Source organism: Oryx dammah, unplaced genomic scaffold, assembly GCF_014754425.2.
Source record: "Oryx dammah isolate SB20612 unplaced genomic scaffold, SCBI_Odam_1.1 HiC_scaffold_7, whole genome shotgun sequence".
NCBI classification, from domain to species: Eukaryota; Metazoa; Chordata; class Mammalia; order Artiodactyla; family Bovidae; genus Oryx; species Oryx dammah.
In genome coordinates, this window is record NW_024070191.1 from 27774562 (window position 1) to 27795514 (window position 20953).

A 20953-nucleotide genomic window follows, 5' to 3' on the forward strand; every position below is an offset into this window, starting at 1 on the left:
GTTATCTTCTACCTAAGCCCTACCTAAGGGCTTCCCTGGTGGCTCAGACGGTAAAGCATCTGCCTGCAACGCGGGAGACCTGGGTTCGATTCCTGGGTTGAGAAGATCCCCTGGAGAAGGAAATGGCATTCCACTCCAGCACTCTTGCCTGGAAAATCCAATGGACGGAGGAGCCTGATAGGCTACAGTCCATGGGGTCGCAAAGAGTCAGACACAACTGAGCGACTTCACTTTCACTTTATCTCCTACCACCACCACACACACATACACACACCCAATATGCAATATGCAACGGTGGAACAGAGGCAAGATAACAGTAATTAATTACTCCATTGACAAAGGGAACACGTGGAAAAGTCTAGAAGTCAATGGTCTACAACAATGCTGAAGTCATTCTGGGGTAGAAAATGTGAAGGATTGTGACATGGTGATAGGAAAAGTTTGATACGGTTTCTCTTGTGTTCTCCAAGAGGAATACCCGTGCCCATCTTTCTCTGGCACCCTGGCTCCTTCCTCCGTGATCTTTGCCTTAAACTATGTGAAGTGGGAAAGAGGGGACCATGTCTATGGGAGCATTGGAAAGCCACCTCATACTTTTGCAATTGTGGCGTCCCAGGGATCGCTGCAAGTCTAAAGGAGTCAAAACAAGTTTTTTTAAAATTTGTTTAGTGTGTGGCTTATTTGGAAATAAAAACTCCTCAAAAACTTAATAGACTTCCAACCAATTTTCTTCCCAGCAGTTGCAAGTGCCAGAAACCACATTCAAAGACCTTTCCTAGACAGGATTCTCCAATATGCTTTACCTCTGCTTTGCTGCCACTGTAAGAATGTCTCTCAGTTTAAAAATAGCTACCTTGAGACTAGAACTTTTGAATGGAGAACACCCTATCCTTCAACGGATCTTTTTTGTGAATCACTTTATTCACCCGAAAAGATTTAGTGGACCATTAGGGCTTAAAGTTTTTTCCTAAATTCCATTTTTCACTCTTTCAATGCCACAACACAGCTGACATTTTCAACTCTGTGAAACTGAATTTCCAGACTCTCTCTATTCCCTTTCATTTATACTTGTGAACTAGCCATTTCTTTTTCAAGCCTTTTCTCGGTCCAACACAGCCAATAAAAAAACCATACCCCACTAGAGTCATATTTCTCAGTTCTTCACCTAGAGTTCAGTTCCGACAGGTTCTACCTTCCAGTGTTCACAGGAAGAAGTTTTACCGAATGCCTTGCCACCGCATAACAAGATTACCGTTTTTCCAGCTGCCAATTTCCGTTTCCTTACCAGAGCCAATGGCTAAGCCAATAACGTATATTTCATATCCTCGTTATGAAAGGACTCCACTTCAACATATAAATATCTGTACTTGAACAGACTAACTGCTGTAGAAGACAATCCAAAGTCTTCTTGGTTTAATGCAATAGAATTCATTCAAGTTCAAGGCAAATATTCCCGGTTTGGTGGTTCTCTTGAGTAGTTCTCTTGCAAGCCGTGCCTTAGTAACCCAAGTGCTTCTATCTTATGTTTTTGCCATTTTACAAATTTCAAGGTAAACCTGGAATGATCTAGTCCTCAGATGGGGGAAGACAGAGAAGTGTAACTGAGAGGAATTATGACCATGCTTAAAAGTGATACACATCAATTCTGCACACATTTCTTTTTCCAGAACTCAAGCACTTGGCCCCAGCCTAACATCAAAGAAAGCTGGGAAATAAAATCTATCCATGCTCCCAGAAAAAGGAGATAGACTTGGTGAGCACCTAGCTAGCTTTGGAGTAAATGCTGAAAGTGAAAGTGGATCAGTCGTGTCCAGCTCTTTGCAATCTCATGGACTGTAGTCCATGGAATTCTCAGGCTAGAATACTGGAGTGGGTGGAGTGGGTAGCCTTTCCCTTCTCCAGGGGATCTTCCCAACCCAGGGATCGAACCCAGGTCTCCCGCACTTCAGGCAGATTCTTTACCAGCTGAGCCACAAGGGAAGCCTAAGAATACTGGAGTGGGTAGCCTATCCCTTCTCCAGTGGGTCTTCCCACCCCAGGGATCAAACCAGGCTCTCCTGCATTGCAGGCAGATTCTTTACCAACTGAGCTATTAGGAAAGCCCAAATAGCCACCATACATTATTCAAACATGTGCAAGTAAAGATTATCCAATTCTAAAATATGCAACAGAAATATATGGAAATCCCAGCCTGAATCCTGCGAATGTACCTCATTAATATATTAGCTAAAATACATTCAGATTTTCCTATTTCCCAGGTATTCTTGCATCATTTTATAAGTATTGAATCATTAGTTCTTAAGATAAGCCTATGAAGTGGTTGCCATTATAATGCCCATTGTATAGACAAACAGGCACAAATGGATTAGGAAACTTAACCAAGGTCTCACAGGTAGTAAGTGGGAAGAACAGAATCTGATCCCAGGCAGCCTGGTTCTAGAGCCTGTACAGACTCACCCATCAAACTGCTCAGCTCTTTCTGGTTTATTCACAAACTTCTCAGATAGTTTAATACTCTTGTGCCTAAGGGTGTACTGTTTCTTCACCACCATCGCACCCAGCAAGCCATATCCAGCCTTGTCTGTACACTTGTACTCACTGAGTCTGTAGGACCTACTCACAGCGCATACCTGTTCCATCCTGTAAATCTGTTAGTGGAAATTGGGGAACAGAGGTGATGATCCAGTCTAGAGGGTGATAAGGGAAGAGGACAAAGGGCGGACACAAGAAGCACATACAGGGACTTCCCTGGTGGTCCAGAGGCTCAGACTCCACACTCTCAATGCAGGGGCCCCGGGTTCAAACCCTGGTCAGGGAATCGGTCCCACCTGCCACAGTGAAGAGCTGGCATGCTGCAACGAACATTGAAGATCCCATAGGCTGCAACTAAGATCTGACACAGCCGAATAAATTAATAAATTTTTTTTAACAAAGAAACACATACACTTAGAGGGTAGTAGGACAAAAAGTCAGCCCACACCCGACATTTGCCAGGTCTAGAGCAAAAGTACAAAGGCCCACATACATACATCGAAGACTTAAAAGTTACACAATAAGCCAACACAGTGTTAAATAAAAAACACTTGATTCTCCTACCTTGAAAAACATCCAATCATAACATTCTGGAATGCCAACCCACATTTAGAATTCTTGGACTGGCAATTCCCATGCCAGGGTGTGGTCCTTGGGGAGAACCTACCCCAGATGCTCAGATTCCCTTCTTTCCCTACCCCTGGATTCATCCTGTACCCCAAGGGGCCTCTCGGTATACAGGTGGACATTTGATCACATCACCCCAGCAAGTAGCCACTCTCAGGTCCTCCATCAATGATCCATGGGACTTCCCTGGTGCTCCAGTGGCTAAGACTCTCCCGTTGCAGGGGGTACAGGTTTGGTCCCTGGCTGGGGAACTAGACCCCACATACCGCAACTAAAACCTGACGCTGCCAAATACATAAAAATGAATTTTTTTTAAGTTAAAAAAAGAAAATGATTCAGGGAAAGGTCAGACTAGAAGTCAGTCTGTGTTATTCAAATAGAAGATCCCTGGGTTCTGATGATCAAGAACCATGGGCTAGAATAGAGGAAAACACACATGTGGGGTGAGGATATCCTTTGGCCCCACAAAGCCCTCACTCTGTGGGAAGGGCGCCACTGCAGAAGGGCCGGAGCGGGACCACCCCCTGCAGAGGAGGATTGACATCCTTGACTCCACCTCCAACCATGAAGGTGGAGGGGTGGATTAATTCTCCTGTTGTTTAGTCACTGAGTCATGTCTGACCCTTTGCAACCCTGTGGACTACAGTCAACCAGGCTCCTCTGTCCATGGATTTCCCAGGCAAGAATGTTGGACTGGCTTGCATTTCCTTCTCCAGGGGAACTTTCCAATCCAGGGATCGAGCCCAGGTCTCCAGCATCTCCTATGTCGGTGGGTGGATTTTTTTTTTACCATTGCAGCACCAATTGTAGACTTCTCAGCTACTTAAAAAAAAAAAAAAAGAACAAATTACTGCTCTGTTACAACAGGCATGAATCTCAAAACCTTGATGCGACATGAAAGAATCCAGATACCAAAGACTAAATGCATCCATGTGTACACAGTCTTAGAAAAGACGAGACTATAATGACGGAGAGAAGACGAATGGTTGTGAGGATCAGGAATAAGGAGAGAAGACTGATTCCAAAGAGGCACGAGGCATTTGGGAGACGAGAGACATGGTCTTTGTCATGATTATGGTGGCTAGTACAGGACTCTATATACCTGTCAAAACATCAAATAATTAATTACATTCCTATCACATAATACCTGAAGCATATAAGAGAACATATAAAGACAGTATTGTTTAATACATATTGAGGAACTTCCCTGGTTCCAGTGGCTAAGACTCCACACTCCCGATGCAGGGGGTCTGAGTTTGATCCCTGGTCAGGGAACTAGCTCCTGCATGCCTGCAGGGAAGAATTCCCACGCCACAGCTAAAGATCCTGAACGCTGCAACCAAGATCAAAGATCCTGCCCTGGGAACCACAATTAAGACCAGGTGCAACCAAATAAATACATACACTTTAAAAATATATATATATTGAGATATAAATAAAATGAACCTGCCACTTGAGATCTAGAACGTTATATTGTTTCTACTTATGCCAACGGATTGTATTTTAATTTAAAAAATGAATAACAATGTAATCTTATAGTAAAAACCAAAGATAATCAATGAATGTTATTGTGCATGTATTACATCTCAATATAACTGATTTTTTCACGTGAAGGTGAAGCCTGGAGCAAGGACTCCACTTGCCTGAGTCTAAGGACAGTAAAGAACAACAAAAATTAATAAAAGAAACTAAAAATGCATAATTTGTAAGGTGGCTAGAGACCCGGATCGTTGTGCTCAGAGATGCCCAGGAGTACCAACCCCTGCCACACATCAACAACATCTAACACTTAATGAGGGCTTCTGTTGGGTGTTTTAAGAGACAGTCGTCCGTTGGGGGCCACAAGAGGAGACAGAGGAGCGGTTCAGGAAAGCCAAGTTTACTGTCCTTGCAGGTCCTAGAGACAGCAGCCAGAGCATACCACCCAGGGCCACTTAGGAAAACCAGGGGGGTCAGGAGGCAGAAGACAGGAAGCAGGGGGGGCTTGGACCACGACCTCCCCTGGGGCTTCTGCAGGAGAAACGAAGCAAGACAGGTGAACAGCTTAGGGCTGGCTGGCTTGACCATTTTAGCAAGCTCTGGGCTCTAGGGGATGGTCTCTAGTTGCCTGGTACCTGGCCCTTGGATAATTCAGGTAAAGGAATATCGTCTCTTGGGGTTCAGGGCCAGATAGAGGAAGCCAGGCTCCAGGTTGCCTAGCTGACATATCAAGGCCATGCTCCCAGCTGAGCCCTCAGTTCAGTTCAGTTTAGTTCAGTCGCTCAGTCGTGTCCGACACTTGCGACCCCATGAATCGCAGCACGCCAGGCCTCCCTGTTCATCACCAACTCCTGGAATTCACTCAAACTAATGTCCATCGAGTTGGTGATGCCATCTCATCCTCTGTTGTTCCCTTCTCCTGCTGCCCCCAATCCCTCCCAGCATCAGAGTCTTTTCTGCTGAGTCAACTCTTTGAATGAGGTGGCCAAAGTACTGGAGTTTCAGCTTTAGTATCATTCCTTCCAAAGAACACCCAGGGCTGATCTCCTTTAGGATGGACTTGTTGGATCTCCTTGCAGTCCAAGGGACTCTCAAGAGTCTTCTCCAACACCACAGTGTCAAAAGCATCAATTCTTCGGCGCTCAGCTGAACCCTAGCTGACCTCTAAAAATTGGTTAGCCCAGCGGGGAGCAGTCTCTCCCCAGCCAGAAGAAAAATAGGCAGAAGAAAGACACACACATATATATTTTTTTCCTTCCATATAAATGCTGTTTTAAGATGTTAAAATAGCATGTTTGTGTGGTGATGGGGGGGAGAGCGGTGGAGGGGTGCTTCCCAGGTGGCTTAGTGGTAAAGAATTCGCCTGCCAATACAGGAGACTCAGGTTCAATTCCTGGATCAGGAAGATCCCCTGGAGGAGGAAATAGCAACCTCTCTTGCTGAGACAATCCCATAGACAGAGGAGTCAGGGGGACTACAGTCCAGGGGGTCACAAAGAGTCAGGCACGACTGAGAAACCGAGCACACACACTCATATAACAGAGATAATGCCATTTCCCATGTGCCATGAACATTTCTGAATTTCTTGAATTAATCTAACAACCATGCTAGTGAGTCAAACAGTCAACACTGAAAGCGTGCAGGCCAGGTGAGAACCAGAGTAGACGATGGTTTGGTGCTAATGCCTGTGCTTAGCTGCTAGAATCTGGAGGAGGGCATGGCAACCCACTCCAATATTCTTGCCTGGAGAATCCCATGAACAGAGGAGCCTGAAGGGCTCTCAGAGTCCATGGGGTCGCAGACTCGGACACAACTGAGCGACTAAGCACAGCACAGCACACAACTGCTGGAAGGTTGAAGCAAAAGCCAGATTGCTGTAGGTGTAAAGATTTTGGAGTAAAAACAAAGAACATAGACAGCTTCTTCAAGGCCACTAACTGTGAAGAAAACAAATGCTACAAATTACAGTCGAAGGAAGACTTGATTTTTTAGGTTCTGAGATTGTTAATACGTTATGTAATAAGGGAAAGGATCTGGGAAAGATAGATACTAAAAATACAAGTGGTTGGGGGGATACTTGATGAAAAAAGAGAACTTGAGTGAATGACTTGAATTTCTTAGAGTCTTACCTATTTCTCAATCTGTAAAAGTAGTAATCACAAGCCCAACTTTCAAAATTTCGGTGAGGACTGAATGAAATAAGATATGGCACATTTAGCACAGACTCCAGCATAAAGCACTGCACAATAAATGATGATTTTATTCCTTCCACCTTCTTTTTCTTTTACTATCACACCACAACTTGCTCTGTGACATGCAAACCAGCTGCAAAATGTAAACTTGCTGTAGCTCCGTCTTTTCAGGTTTTTTAATGAATCCTTTTAAAAATATATGGGGCAAAGGGAGCTGGAGAACTTTCAAATAAGTTATTGAGAACTTGGTAGATGTCAATGGCTATACCCGGACGCTGAATAGGAAACTAAGCATTGGAATAAACGTGATGCTTTTTGGAAATGAAGACAAAAAGCGGAAGGAAAACTGAAATGAGAGAACACATTAACCCCAAGAAAAAAATTTACTGAGTTTGTTATTGGAACAGAATAACTGGTACTTGTATCTCAGACAATTGTAGCATTAAGCTAAACAGAGCGAAATGTTGTAAGCATTCTGATTACCTCTCTTAAGTGACATTAGCAACATAAATCAACGAAGCAGATGAACTATCTGAGATTAACTGCCTATAAAAATCGGGGTAAGAGTGAATATGGGAATTTTATTTTTAAAAGTTAAACTACAATAATAGCCCTGGGGACATATAAAGGCAGTCAGGAAATGTCAAAGATAAAAATGTTAATTAGAACATTTGGTTTCTTCTTAAAGCAGGCTGTGGTGGTGTCCTTTCTGTAACATTTGGAAACCTGAAATTCTTCTTTACCAGTTCACCCTGGACGAACATTCAGTTTCATTAAAAACAATGAGTGAATGTGGTGTTTATTTTTTAAGAGTTCCAAGATTATGCCCTCACAAACCTGTAAAAAAAATAATTGCTTAAAATCCCCTGGAGAGTATTCTGTATTCCATAGAGTAACAAGCAGGAAGGCATTTCATAGCTGTCTCTATTCTCTAATACATTAGCAGTTCGGCTTCCCAGGTGGCACTGTGCTAAAGAATCTGCCTGCCAATGCAGGAGACTTGGGTTCGATTCCTGGGTCAGGAAGATCCCCTGGAGAAGGGAATGGCTACCCACTCCAGGATTCTTGCCTAGGAAATTCAATGGACAGAAGAGCCTGGCAGGCTACAGTCCATGGACACAGCTAAGCACACACACACACATGCACACAAAGGGACCAACAGTTGCTAGAATGAAAATGTGCCTCAGTGAAGCAAGCGGGCACATTTCAGAGAATGTAGGTCTGTGCATGAACCCTGGGCATCAACCACACAGACTTAAACACTCCTGGCACACAGCAAGCATATGGACTCAAGTACACACCTGTGTATGTCTCTATTAGAATGTGTGCATGAGTCCTTTGAAGATCTAGTTAAAATACAGATTCCAGCAACATCCAACTCAGCCCCCTCCCACTCTCATCAACTGTACTAATAGGTCTAGGGCTGACCCAGGAATAGGGGTCACCCCCTACTATCACCCCCAATGATTTTAATGCAAGCGGTCTGATGATCATACTTATAAAAGCACAATGATGGGGCCATTTTTAAGTGATGCACAATAAGGACAGGAATGCTACTGCAATTAAAACCTTTATCTAAGCTGCTCTCAGAGAAGGCGATGGCACCCCACTCCAGTACTCTTGCTTGGAAAATCCCATGGATGGAGGGAGGAGCCTGGCGGGCTGCAGTCCATGGGGTCACTGAGGGTCGGACACAACTGAGCGACTTCACTTTCACTTTTCACTTTCATGCACTGGAGAAGGAAATGGCAACCCACTCTAGTGTTTTTGCCTGGAGAATCCCAGGGACAGGGGAGCCTGGTGGGCTGCTGTCTATGGGGTTGCACAGAGTCCAACACGACTGAGGTGACTTAGCTTAGCTTAGCTAAGCTGCTCTTCCCTTAAGCACAGTAAGGTTAAGTATCTGATTTCTGAGCCTGTGTGTTCCTTAATTTAACAAAGATGTCCTGTCATTAGAGGTCACACTGCAGAGGTTCATTCTTTCCAGAAGTAATGCACTGATTTAAATGCACATTCAGAGAAAAAATAAGACGTGTAATTCAATACGTCCCATTTCTAGTTTGCTAAAAAGATAAAACTGGTGGAGACAACCCACCAAGGAAAGACCTTGGCTTCTAACTTTCTTTACACATTTCATCTCTAGTGACCTTTGTCTCCACTCTACATTACTATTTCACTCCCATGACCACATCCTGCACAGTTTAGCTTTACCCAGAACAACTGAAACTCTCAAATCTTCCAATCACAAATCTCCCCCCAAGAGCACAAAGCTCTGTCCACCCCTGCTCGGTTTCTTGGAGATCTCTGCCCCTTGACTCATCTCTCTTCTCATTAGAGTCCTATCTTTACTTCTTCTCTTGGTAACCTTGGATTTCATCACCTCAACAATTTTCTTGGGACTAAATCCAACTTTACTAGATCATCTTTCATACCTGGCAAAACACAAACCCTAGAACCATCCAGCTCACCACTCTCTCAGTGCTCACCCTAGGATATCAGACTCTGAGACAAGTGAAAACCATGCAGACTATAAATTCATAATTTATAAACCTCAACTCAGTTCTCAAACTCCTCAGAAATCCTTCTTTATTTTACTAGGACACAATCCCCCATGCTCCATCATAAGTATTTCCTATCTTTGCCACTCTCTTCAAACTTTTTAACCCCTCATTCTCAAGGGAAAAGGCACCTCTTATTTCAGAGAGAAAATAGAATGGACCAGACAGTTCAGTTCTGTTGCTCAGTCGTGTCTGACTCTTTGCGACCCCATGAATTGCAGCACGCCAGGCCTCCCTGTCCATCACCAACTCCCAGAGTTCACTCAGACTCATGTCCATCGAGTCAGTGATGCCATCCAGCCATCTCATCCTCTGTCGTCCCCTTCTCCTGTTCCCAATCCCTCCCAGCATCAGAGTCTTTTCCAGTGAGTCAACTCTTTGCATGAGGTGGCCAAAGTACTGGAATTTCAGCTTTAGCATCATTCCTTCCAAAGAAATCCCAGGGCTGATCTCCTTCAGAATGGACTGGTTGGATCTCCTTGCGGTCCAAGGGACTCTCAAGAGTCTTCTCCAACACCACAGTTCAAACGCATCAATTCTTTGGCACTCAGCCTTCTTCACAGTCCAACTCTCACATCCATACATGACCACAGGAAAAACCATAGCCTTGACTAGATGGACCTTAGTCAGCACCAGACAAGAACCAGTAAATTCTGTCTTCAGACAACACATGTGCCCATACCTGCTCCTGTTACAATGGATGAACGTCTCTTTTTTTCTGTCTGCAGAGGATCACCAACCATTGTGCTCTTCATCCGTTTATCTTCTCTGGCTTCTCAAAGTATCATCTGTGAAATGCCGGCATCATTATCACCCAGGTTCAGAAGGCTCCACAAGGCACAGAAGCCCTAATCCAGTACTTCAAAATCAGAATCTCTAGATTTAGCATTCAAGACTGGCGTATTTTTAAAGTTTTCTAGGTGATGTTTTCTCTCCCTTAAGTATGACAATAATTGACCTCTATCTTCATCAGAGACCCATAATATTTATTTCCCCTCATCCCTGGGTCTTCAACACATTCCAACAATATTTTAGCTTGCGTAATTCTCTCATCAGCCTTGACTGTCCCCCACATACTTAAGACTCTTATTTTCCCTTGCAGATTCACACATTTCCTGGAAAGGTCACTACATACTTTCTAAACCGGCATTCCCTTTTCAATCAACTGCCCCCACCATCAACACTCCCATCTCCTTGACTGACAGTGACAGTCACTAACTGACCCCAGTGCCTGAAGCCAGGAGGTACGTTTCGATCCACATCCATCCTTGACCTGTTGACAGCATGGCTCCCAGCTGACCTCCTTCCCTAGCCTTCCTGACACTCTACAAGCCTCTCCTTCTCTGTCATAGTTTACTCCTATTCTCTGCCCACTTCGTAATTAGAGCACCCATAGACGTTTTCTCTAGGGTTTCTTCTTTTTTACTTGACATATATGTTCCTGGGGAAGTACCACCCCACTTCCACATCTTTAAATATTAGATTTAATCAGATGAACACCCAAGTGGTGTTTGAATCCAGATTTCTCTCTCAAGCCCCATTTCTACCATATCCATCCCACTCCCATACGTTCCACAAACCTCTTCCTGTTCTCTATCTGAGCATCACCTGTGACTCCGTACCCCATCCCTCTCAACATCTGATCTGCCATGAAGTCCTATTTATACTATTCCCTAGTTCACTTCAGTTCAGCTCAGTTGCTCAGTCATGTCCAACTCTTTGTAACCACATGGACTGCAGCACACTAGGCCTCCTTGTCCATCACCAACTCCTGGAGTTTACTCAAACTCATGTCCATTGAGTCGGTGATACCACCCAACCATCTCATCCTCTGTCATCCCCTTCTCCTCGTGCCTTTGATCTTTCCCAGCATCAAGGTCTTTTCCAATGAGTCAGTTCTTTGCATCAGGTGGCCAAAGTATTGGAATTTCAGCTTCAACATCAGTCCTTTCAATGAATATTCAGGACTGATTTCCTTTAGGATGGAATGGTTGGATCTCCTTGCCGTCCAAGAGACTCTCAAGAGTGTTCTCCAACACCACAGTTAAAAAGCATCAATTCTTTGGCGCTCAGCTTTCTTTATAGTCCAACTCTCACATCCACACATGACTACTGGAAAAACTATAGCTTTGACTAGATGGACCTTTGTTGGCAAAGTCATGTCTCTGCTTTTTAATACGCTGTCTAGGTTTGTCATAACTTTTCTTCCAAGGAGTAAGCATCTTTAATTTCATGGCTGCAATCACCATCTGCAATGATTTTGGAGCCCAGAAAAATAAAGTCTGACACTGTTTGCACTGTTTCCCCATCTGTTTCCCATGAAATGATGGGACTAGATGCCATGATCTTAGTTTTCTGAATGTTGAGCTTCAAACCAACTTTTTCACTCTCCTCTTTCACTTTCACCAAGAGGTTCTTTAGTTCTTCTTCACTTTCTACCATAAGGGTGGTATCATCTGCATTTCTGAGGTTACTGATATTTTTCCCAGCAATCTTGATTCCAGCTTGTTCTTCATCCAGCCCAGCATTTCTCATGATGTACTCTGCATATAAGTTAAATAAGCAGGGTGACAATATGCAGCCTTGACGTATTCCTTTTCCTATTTGAAGCCAGTCTGTTGTTTCATGTCCAGTTCTAACTGTTGCTTCCTGACCTGTATACAGATTTCTCAAGAGGCAGGTCAGGTGGTCTGGTATTCCCATCTCTTTCAGAATTTTCCACAGTTTATTGTGATCCACACAGTCAAAGGATTTGGCATAGTCAATAAAGCAGAAGTAGATGTTTTTCTGGAAATCTCTTGCTTTTTCCATGATCCAGTGGATGTTGGCAATTTGATCTCTGGTTCCTCTGCCTTTTTCAAAACCAGCTTGAACATCTTGAAGTTCATGGTTCACGCATTGTTGAAGCCTGACTTGGAGAATTTTGAGTATTACTTTACTAGTGTGTGAGATGAGTGCAATTGTGCAGTAGTTTGAGCATTCTTTTGCATTGCCTTTCTTTGGGATTGGAATGAAGCGTGACATTTTCCCATCCTGTGGCCACTGCTGAGTTTTCCAAATTTGTTGGCATATTGAGTGCAGCACTTTCACAGCATCATCTTTCAGGATTTGAAATAGCTCAGCTGGAATTCCATCACTATCTTCTAAGTCTCTGCCAAAGCTATTGATTCATTTCTCTGCATCTCCCCATGTTCTTCCCTCCCCTTCCTTTTCTAAATATTCGGTACAAAAACCACTAGGAGGGACCAAGGAAGATTGGCATCAGCATCCGCATGCGGGTGGCAAGGAACTGCAGTGGCCCCAGGTTCCAGGGCTGGGGTGGGATGAGAACAGCAGCAAGTGCTGGAATGCAAAGGGAGAAAACTAGGTTGAACCCAGATGTGCTGGATTAGAAACTGAGGGTAGGCATGAATTTAGTATTTTAATATAGGTAGGTAGATAGATGCGGAGAAGGCAATGGCACCCCACTCCAGTACTCTTGCCTGGAAAATCCCATGGACAGAGGAGCCTGGTGGGCTGCAGTCCATGGGGTCGCTAAGAGTCGGACACGACTGAGCGACTTCACTTTCATTTTTCACTTTCATGCATTGGAGAAGGAAATGGCAACCCACTCCAGTGTTCTTGCCTGGAGAATCCCAGGGATGGGGGAGCCTGGTGGGCTGCCGTCTATGGGGTCACACAGAGTTGGACACAACTGAAGCGACTTAGCAGCAGCAGCAGCAGCAGGTAGATAGATGGGGCTTCCCTGGTGGCTCAGTGGTAAAGAATCCACCTACCAATGCCAGAATTTGGGTTAGATTGCTGGGTCAGGAAGATCCCTAGAGAAGACAATGGCAACCCACTCTGGTATTCTTATATTGATGTTCGAAAATGTCCTTGTTTGTGGGAAATACACCCTAAAGTGTACAAAAATGATGGAGCATTAGATAAGCAACTTACTCTAAAATAGTTCAGGAGAGAGAAAAAAAAATTCTTTGTACTGTATTTGGAAATTTTTGAAAGTTTGAGATTGTTTTAAAATGAAACAATAATTAAAAACAACAGTGAGATACGGCTACACACTTTTTGGATGGCTAAAATACAAAGGATACGTGTTTTTTAAAACCTATCCTCTTTCTATCAGTAATCACAAGATCCAACAGACAGAAAATCAGTAGGGATACAGTTGAACTGAACAGCACCATCAATCAACTGAATCTAATTGACGTTTTTAGAATACTTCATCCAACAATGGTAGAAATCACATTTTTCTCAGAGTCACACGGAACATTCACCAAAGCAGCCCACATCTGGGCTACAAAACACACCCTAACAATTTTGAAAGAGGAGAAATCAAACAAAGGATGTTCTCAGACCACACTGGGATTAAACTAGATATCAAAAACAGAAGGGTGGCTGGAAAATTCCTAACTATTTGGCAATCAAACAGCATGCTTTTAAATAACACCTGGGTCAAAGAAAATTGTCAAGAGAAATTTTTAAATATTTTGAACTCATTGAAAATGAAAATAAAATATCAAAGCTTGTGGAATGTAGCAAAAGCAGTGCTTAGAGGGAAATGAAAGGATGTATTAGGAAAAAAATATAGATCTAAACTTGATAATCTAAGCTTCTACCTTGGGAAACTAGAAAAAGAAAACAAATTAAATTCAATTTTAAACAGAATAAAAGAAATAAAAAATAGAGCAAAACTCAACAAAATTGAAAATAGGAAATTAATAGAGGGCATCAGTAAAACCAAAAGTTTTTCTTGAAAATATCAATATTAATAAAATTGATGAATCCTTAACTAGGAATAAAAGAAGACATAAATTACTATTATCACAAATGAGAGAATACTGATTCCATGTACATTAAAAGGATAGTAAAAGGGGGAAAGCATAATAAAAGAATATTATATACAACTCTATTCTCACAAATTTTATAACCTAGAGGAAACAAGCCAAGTTCTTAAAAGATACAGTGTACAAGAACTCACACAAGGAGAAAGGGATACACTGAATAAGCCAATATTTATTAGGGAAATTAAATCAAAAATTAATAATTTCCTGAAAAAGAATGCACCAGGCCTAGATGGTTTCAATGTTGAATTTTATCAAACACTTAAAGGAGAAATTAATACCAGTTCTTAGCAACTTGTTCCAGAAAATAGGTTATTAATTAATAATACTAATTAATTTGATAAGGACAACATTGTTCTTATAGCAAAAGAACTACAGAAAATTATAGACCAATATCTCTTGTTAACATGGATGCAAAAATCCTCAAGAAAATACTAGCAAAACTGTGTAAAAAGATCATACACCATGATCAAATAGGATTTCTCCCAGATATGAATTAAAAAATCAATTAATATAATCCATCACATCAGGTTAAAGAAGAAAATTCATATGATGGTATCAATAGATATAGAGAAAAAAATCTAACATTTATTAGATTTTCTCTAACATTTGATAAAAATCTAACATCCATTCATGATAAAATTTTTCAGCAAACTATGAATATAGAAAATTTCCTCAACTTGGTAGGATGTGCTTAGTCACTCAGTCATGTTCGACTCTTTGCAATCCCATGGACCGTAGTCCACCAGGCTCCTCTGTCCATGGGATTTTCCAGGTGGCTTGCCATTCCTTCCTCCAGGGGACCTTCCTGGATCAGGGATCGAAACTTCATCTCCTGTGTCTCCTGCACTGGCAGGCGGATTCTTTACCACTGAGCCACCCAGGAAGCCCAGTGGTTAACATACAAAGGTCAATTTCTCTCCTATATAACAGTAATGAACAATTGGAATTTGAAATTAAAAACACCACACCATTTAAATTAACACCCTCCGAAAATAAAACACTTAAGTGAAATCTAGACAGCATATTAAAAAGCAGAGACATTACTTTGCCAACAAAGGTCCATCTAGTCAAAGTGATGGTTTTTCCAGTGGTCATGTATGGATGTGAAAATTGGACTATAAAGAAAGCTGAGTGCCAAAGAATTGATGTTTTTGAACTGTGGTGTTGGAGAAGACTCTTGAGAGTCCCTTGGACTGCAAGGAGATCCAACCATTCCATCCTAAAGGAAATCAGTCCTGAATATTCACTGGAAGGACTGATGCTGAAGCTGAAACTCCAATACTTTCGGCACCTGATGTGAAGAATTGACTCATTGGAAAAGACCCTGATGCTGGGAAAGATTGAAGGTGCGAGGAGAAGGGGACAACAGAGGATGAGATGGTTGGATGGCATCACCAACTGTATGGACAAGAGTTTGAGTAAACTCTGAGAATTGGTGATGGACAAGGAGGCCTGGTATGCTGCAGTCCATGGGTTGAAAAGAGTTGGACATGACTGAGTAACTGAACTGAACTGGAGTGTAAAGCTAACAAAATGGATATAATTCTATATGAAGATAACTATAAAACTATGATAAAGGATTTAGAGGAAATCTAAATGAATAAAGAGATATTCCATTCTCATGGACAGGAAATCTCAATATTCTTAAGATGTCAGTTCTTCTCAACCTGATCTGTAGACAATGAAATTTAGATCAAAATCCAAAAGAGTTATTTTGTAGATATTAATAAATTGATTCTAAAGTTTGCATGGGAATATAAAAAAATCAGAGTAGCCAACACAGTACTGAAGAAGAAAAAAGTAAAAGGACTGATATTACCTAATTTACTGTAAAGCTACACAGTAATCAAGACAGTGTAATACTGGTGAAACAATAGGCAAAAAGAAACAAAATAGAGACCAGAGAAGCATGCCCACACAAATATAAACTTTTCTTTTATCAAAAAAAGCAAATGCAATTCAATGGAGAGAGATTGTCCTTCGAACAAATAGTGCTTGAGGTACCAGACATCCATATGCAAGAAAATGAACTGAGACAAGACCTTTACACCTTTCTCAAAATATTAACTCAAAGTGGATCACAGACCTCCTATGGAGCCTCCCTCCCCGTTTCCTCAGATGAGACCTATTCCTCCTCTGGTTTCATCTTAAACATCTTTTCCCCTAGAAAACAGTTCTCATTTGGCCAAAAGTGGACCCTAATAACCCCCACATTTAAAAACATAATTTCATGGGTTTTCAGTGATAACATGCCTTAATATATTTGGGGAAGAGCCTAAGTCTAGTCTGTGGCTTTAAGAGGTGGAACAAAAGCATCTGACGGGGGAAAAAACGAAGCAAAACAAAACAACCAAGTCCCAGTCAGCCATGTGTGTGTGATCAGCTTTCCAAGTACAAATGTATCTGGCCGGACAGCCACCTGGACCCCAGTGAGGACTTCTAGACCCCGATCCCATGTCACAACCAAAACAAAGTTAAAATGACCCCTGGGAAGGTTGACAGGTCATCACAGCTGTTCTGGTGTGGATGCCGGCAGATTCCTGGAGGTGATAGTGACTATTACTATAGGAACAGCTCTGGAGCATTAAATAGGTATTAAAGAATAGTCCAGCTGCGCAAGAAGAGTCACTTGGGCCTGGAAGACAGAGCTGAAGGGTCAAAGCTAAGGTTAAGGTTTGAATTGAGAACATGTTTGCCCCTCCCTCAAGAGTCCAAGACAGAAGAGGCAAGCATTTCATGAAAATTAGAGGCCAAGGTGGAAAGAAAAAACAGCCATCGTCTCCTTTTTTCAAACAAAATTCAATGAAACAGCAAGCATCTCAGGTAAAGGCGGTGATAATTGCATCCATCATCTGTAAGCAACTGAGTTTGCCTGTGTCAGAGAGGTGTAGATGACAGGCTCAGATTTTAATTCTTTGAAACCCAAGCTGAGAGGCAGAGATCCAGACAGGGGATACGAAGTGGAAAGTGTAAACTGAAGAATGTCAGGCAGTGCAGGCAACAAGAGAAGGTGATAATAGTCCTTCTCCTCAGGGTCCCCAAACACCGGGGGTGGCCTCAAGCTAGGTTGAGTCTGGGGTTGGGGGGCTGGGGAGAACGCTGAACTACTGAACTCCTTGTATCACAGATCACAGCCACCATTCGCTTCTACCGCTGTCTGGGCACTTGAGTCATCTGTCCTCTGCTTCAGACCTTCTAATACTATTACTGCGTTTCTTCGGAGCAGTGGCTCACTCATTCATTCATTTATCCATGGATTGTTCATTCAACAAATATACATTGGAACCAGGCACTGGGGACACAGTGATGAAAAGGACAGACATCTGTGATCTTACTGATCTAACCTTCCAGCTGGGAAGACAGTGAACAGACAAATATATATACAAAATAATGTCAGGGAGTGCTAAGTGCTATGCAGGAAACTAGGATAACCTAGGATAAAAGAATAGAAGGGGTAGGGGTGGTTTACATAGTGGGCTCAGTAAGATGTCCTGAGAGTAACATGACTACATGTCATTTCTCCCCTGGTAATCCTACGTTGAACTTTTTGAGGAACTGCCATACCACTTTCCACACTGGCTGCACCATTTGACACTATTGAATTTGTATTTTCAAAGGATTATTCTGGCTGCTGAGTGGAAAACAGATTGTAGGAGAACAGGAATGGAATGAGGGAACCCAGTTAGGGGGCTACTGCAGTGTTACAGTTCATGAAAAGCTGAGTACAACACCCTCGGGGGACAGTGAGGAGAGGGGACTGGTGGGCCGAAGGCAAGAAACTGGTGGCACTAATCACGGAGATGCTGGGCTTGGTCCAGACCACCAGGCTCACCGCTGCAGGAGCACAGCAAGCTCTGGGGACCGCGGGCTGCTTCAATTCACACCCTGCTCGGTCAATGGTCTCCATGGGAACGCCGCTGAATTTGGCTGAAGGTTTGAGTGATGCTTCAAACAACGTCTCACACACACAAGCATCCAGCTAAAGAAAGTGAGATGCAAGGCGGGCATCTCTTCTGGAAACCAAATCCCACAGGCAGACAGACACCAAGAGCCCCGGAAAGACATCGCTCTTCACAGATTGGGCTCTTCCGTTCCCCATGAAGTATGAGTTTGCAGCCAGACTTGGGAAGGCAGTTTGCTCTGTTGGAGAGAAACCTGCACTTCTTATCTGTGCTTAGGCACAGGGATCGGAAAAGATTTGGAGACAGGGAGCTGTGATTTCTCAGCCTCTAGGTTGTTTTAACTGTGTTCCATCCCTTCCTCTCTGAGAAAACCCAGCACACCTTTTCTCAGTTGACCTAAACATTCATGAAAACTGTTTTGTTAATAATGACATTTAATAAATGCCTTCTGTTTCACCTTTTAAGAATAGGATCCACAAATCCATCCTGGGACCTAAAGAGTTCTTGAAGACAATCATGACACTTAAGATAACCGGGCTAAACCACTTCAGAAAATAAGAGGAGTGTGTTTATGTTACCACAGTGATCAATTTCAGACTAAGAGTATAATACCAGCGGCTAAAGGAGTTAAGCCTTGATGAAAACTAAGACCAGTCCAATTCCCTGCTAGCCAATTAGCAGCTTTTCGTTTGCAGAAGAAGAATTTCACCCCTGTAGAAAAGTCTTTGAACCAAAACCACAAAATCTTATTGCTGATTGTCTACTGAAATTTACTCTCCAGTTGGATTACACATGATCCCAGAGGCTCAGATGAGAATGGTGGACAGGGAACTCTCACCAAAACAGCCAGCAATGCATAAATAAGTAGATAAAGCAATTGGACCAAAAAAAAAAACCATGAGAGGACCTATAAGAGTTTTGAAAGTATTTCTTCACCAAAATGCTTGTTTTTCATTCTAAAAATTTTCACATCTATATGTTTCCAGGCTTGTCCATGTAGCAGAAACAGTAATCATTTTTATTGAAATGTTCAGTTCACAAAGTGATTCATTATACAGCATCTCATTTAAAATAAAAAAGACCCCATTTTGTAGATGTGAAAGGTTTCCTCAAATCACGTGTCTTCACCATAAACACTTTGGACTGCAAGGACCTCAGAAGACAGTCATTAAATGATTTTGTTTTGGTTTTATGGACACGGGAAGGAGAGTTTTAAAATAAAGACAATATTTTTATAAAAAAGAATGAGGGTGTTCATATTGTAACTTGAGGGCTTTGTGGTCCTAAGGAAAAGCAGTATAGCATAACTGTTCATGCTCAAGGTCAGGTATTAATGACCCTGACTTCTTAGGCCCAGTCTACCCTTATTTACCATGTAACCTCCGGGAAGCTCGGTAAACTGAACCTCAATTTTACTAATACACATTATGGGAAAAACATTACTCTCAGGGAGGCTGTGAAAATGGAATGTAATAACGCACATGAAGTGGTTGACCCAGTACCTGGCCCACACGTCTCCTGGTACTCAGGACACTGGGCTGACTCTTGTTCATACACTCAGAATTCCCAGAAGCCTGTGGGGTACGGGGTCATATAGTCCAGATGGAGCTGCCAAGTTTGAGCTTACAGGGTCTTTGAAATCAGTACAGGACCTCGGCAAGAAAGTCAGCTAGGACAGGTGGAGAAATACAAGAGAGTTTCTTCTTTTCTTGGCTCCTAAAGACTGCTGTTGGTGAATACCCTCTGGGGCTCTTACAGGATGCTCCGTCTAATCATTTCTCTGTGACCCACCATTAGTCCAACCTTTACAAAGAAAATATTTCTTTTTTAACCACTTGGTTGCCCAACCTATTTTTAGAACTCAAGCATTCTTAGACTTTCTTTGTCAAATTTTACTTCATCATTTTTTTCAATCACCTCGTCTAGTCTAAAAGTATTAGACAATCCATAATTTATCTTTAAATCTAATAATTTAAAATTTATCTTATTTCAAAACTTTGATATCCTTTGACTGTTTTGTGTCTCCTCGTTGCACTAGAATAGACACTGTTTCATGATGAAATTTCATCAACCTTTTGCATCACCTCTCCTATTCCAAAAGCATTCTATCAGTCATAGTTCATCTTTAATTCTAATAATTTCAGATTTATTTTGAAACACTGATATCCTTTGACTGTTGATAACTACTCGTTGTATTAGAAAAGAAGCTGTTTCATGAACCCAATAAAATTTTGATTCAGTGAATGAATGTGAAGTATATAAAGGGGTAGAAATTTTGGAGTTTAAAATTACTAACTAAAGAATACATGCTGACCCATGCAATTGAAATGTCTATCTGTGGACTGTCAAGAATGACAAAGAGGCACCCCTGTAAGGACAGTCAATGTGGTCCCATGGAGAGTATGACTTCACGACTTCTACAAAAACTCACTACACAGAAATATTTTCCAATTCTCTTTTTCTCATTTTCCTCAACCCTCCCCGTCCACTCCAATAAATATCACTGAGAAAGTATACTCATATCATTAATACTGTTTCATCACCAAAATAATTTCTGTTGGAGTTTTTCTAGAGATTCTCAAACAGCACCCTTCTTGGCAAAAATTCTGAACCGGTTGAGAAATAAGACAAAGTTCTCCTTTGTCAGAATGTCTCAAATAGGGACTTCTCTGGTGGTCCAGCGGCTAAGACTCTGTCCTCCCAATGCATGAGGCCCAGATTTGATCCCTGGTCAGGGAACTAGATCCCACATGCTGCAACTAAAGATCCCATATGCTGCAATGAAGACCTGGCACAGCCCAATAAACAATACCTACATG